The 3098-nt window shown below is 41.3% G+C and overlaps 1 protein-coding gene across 1 annotated transcript in view; it reads right to left on the bottom strand.

Annotated features, from left to right (window-relative positions):
- Positions 1-3098, bottom strand: part of LOC121925884 (AT-rich interactive domain-containing protein 5B-like) — a 361184-nt gene that overhangs the window by 159325 nt on the left and 198761 nt on the right. The gene's annotated exons all lie outside the window — the stretch shown is intronic.

The raw sequence follows: 3098 nt of genomic DNA, 5'->3' as shown, positions 1-3098 counted from the left end.
GTTTGCATATCACCTTCAGTAGATTTTGGCTTACAATATTTCCTGAACTCTATCCAGTATGTTTTCATCTCTTAAACATAAGAATTGACACATACAGGTGGTTGATTTTAAAAAGCAAGTCCATGGGGTGGGGTAGGGAGCCAGCTGAGAGTTTACAAGAAACACATAATGTGCTACCATGCAAATGACATATCCTTGAAAGTACACGTTCTCCACATTTCCTATGAAAAACAGCAAAATGATTTTCTCCTCAAATGGGAACAGACTGTCTTATTTCAAAGCAAAATGTTTAGAGATATGTACATGTAGATAAACATATGGGCTAAAAAAATATGTGGAGCAGCCACTATTGCCAAACAATTCATTTTGGAGTGACATCATTCAATTGGATGGTATCACTCTGAAGCAAGAAATCTGAAGATTACAGCCAGTTTCACTTGTAAATAATAAAACATACAGTAATGCACCTCACCCCAGGCATGCATACACTTAAAATACAGGAAAATATCTCCAAGTGGGGCTGCCATATGCAACCTTCCTTGTTCTCATGTGCTAATACTTTTAAATACATTTACTCCAGTTTTCCAGCCAAAAACTGTTGAAAGTAGCTAACACAAAGAGATATTTGGTTCTTGTACCAATAGATGTACAACAACAGTATTTCATCTTTATCTTCATGCCAGAAAGGGCTACATCTATTATATTTCTGCATGCCAACCATAGCCCTCCTAGTAGGAGAAAAAAGATGACAGCACTATAACAACCAACTTTTCCTATTCTTGAAAAGCTGCGGGATAAGCCTGGGTTGTATACGGACTCCATATGGGCTGCATACGGGAGAATGTTGTAAGACCCATCATTGAAGTTAAATGCACATGTATTTTGTTGGGGAAAAGACGGGTTAAGACGCGTGTGATAATCTCTTTCACAAAAACCTACAAGGAGTCTTTCCTGTGTTGGTTTCCAGATGTGAACAGATCACATCTGCTTTGAAATCAAAATGGGCATGCATTGCTGCAGGTCTAAACACAGGGCTCTTGGTGATGTATTTGGCAATATTAGCTGCAGTATGGGATTTGTAGTCCAACACAGGCGAGTTTTGATAATGGCCATGTCTACTGGCCATGCTGGCTGGAGGATTCTGAGTGTTGCGTGTTGCAATTCAAAAAGTAACTCTTGCAACTCTGACTATCTACCATATAAAATATGTACTTTTTAGCTGGTAAGAGAACATAAATTGGAAAGTGGATGCTCCTCAAATTCTTTAAAAGCATCTTCCACTCACCAGATATTCCTCTTTGCCCAGTCCTCCATGGAAGTAGACTAGTGATCCCATGGCCCCTCCAGTACTATGTGAAGCAACTTTCTTGTGTAGTGTCAGACAAGTGGACCTATTTTCATCCAAACAACTGTTCAAAGTTATGTGAAACTGAGGGTATTAATAACTTAACCTCCTTCATTCTAATATGGCTATGCTTAAAAGATAAGCAGATGGTTAAGCTCCTTGGCTAAATGAGAAACAGAGTTCTACAAACATTTCCAAGGAGACTTCCCATGAGGTGGAGGCAGGAGAAACAGTTTCTTTGGGGAAGGCGGGGAAAGAATCACCTGGGATCGTAACTAAGATATATAATCCTTGTTTATTAAAGAACATCTCTCTTGCAAAGTTAGATTGGCTTTCTGCCACTACACCCAGAATCCCCAGTTGGCACCTTGAATGATACACCCAGTTGGCAAAGGGCTCTGAACTTGTTATTTGAAACTCTGCACAGATCTCCAAGCTGGCAAGGAAAACCTCATTCAGACCTTTATGATGATCCTATTAGAAATTTACAAAGGACACCCTGGCCCAAACTAAGGGCCTGAACAGACAGGCCAAAATAAAGCTGCTTCGGGTCATTTTGGAGGTACTGTATGCTGTTTAAATGCTGCATGTGTCCTAAGAGGCCAGAAGATGTGCCAAAGCCACACTCCAGACCTAAGGACTAGAGCACAACTCTGGTGCAGCTTCTGGCCTCTTAAGATGTGTGTGTTGTTTAAACAGCATACCTGCAAAGTGAACCAAAGCAGCTTTATTTTTGCTTGTCTGTTCAGGCCCTATCTGTGTAACAGGCAAGAAAACAAAGTGGGCTGATACCACAGCAAGTCACATGTAGTAAGTCCAGAAATGATGTAATGCAAGTCAAAATATCTTGCTCTACAAGATGCTCAGGAGAAGGGAAAACACCTAGGAAAGAGACAGAGCTCTTCAGGAAAAGAAAATAGTATATGTGTAAGAGAGAATGAAACTGCATCAGATACAGGTAGTTAACTGTAACATTTACCGCTCTGTGGCCAATGGCAGAATTTCTTTTCTTCAGGGCCAGATTAAAATCAGGTTTTGAAACCCTGAACTAGCTAGCTATCTAGCTTAATTAATTAATTATGAGGCCCCTTGTAACAAGCTGTAATCTGTTTAAGTTTGGGTTTAAATCTGACTGCTGCTTTGTTGTTGCTAATGCCATCAAGCGATTTCAATTTATGGCAGCCTCATGTGAATGAGAGACCTCCAAGCCACCCAATCATCAACAGCCCTTCTCAGGTCTTGCAGATTCAGGGCTGTGGCTTCCCTGACTGGGGCTATACTTTTTTCCAACTGCCTTCTACTTTACCAAGAATTGTTGTCTTTTCTTGTGAGTCACGCCTTCTCATGATGTGTTTGAAGTATACAAGCCTCAGTTTAGCCATCTTGGTTTCTAACACAGTCCAGGCTTGATTTGCTCTAGCACCTGTTTATTTGCCTTCTTCAGCATAACATGTCAAATGAGTTGATTTTTTTTCCTATCAGCTTTCTTCACTGTCCAACCTTCACAACCATACAAAGAAGTGGGAAATACGATGGTATAGTCGATCCTAATTTTGATACTCAGTTATATATCTTGACACTTCAGGATCTTGTCCAGTTCTTTCATTGGCGGGTTACATGCCGCCATGAAAGTACGCGCAGAGCGCCTACTAGGGTTAGGGAGGTGCGGTGCTTCTGCACCTCCCTAACCCTAATACGCGCTCTGCGCGTAAAAAATGACAGCGGCCGTTCCAGACGGCCGCCGCCATGAGGA

Source organism: Sceloporus undulatus, chromosome 3, assembly GCF_019175285.1.
Source record: "Sceloporus undulatus isolate JIND9_A2432 ecotype Alabama chromosome 3, SceUnd_v1.1, whole genome shotgun sequence".
Lineage (NCBI taxonomy): Eukaryota > Metazoa > Chordata > Lepidosauria > Squamata > Phrynosomatidae > Sceloporus > Sceloporus undulatus.
This window is presented reverse-complemented; position numbering and strand designations above follow the sequence as displayed.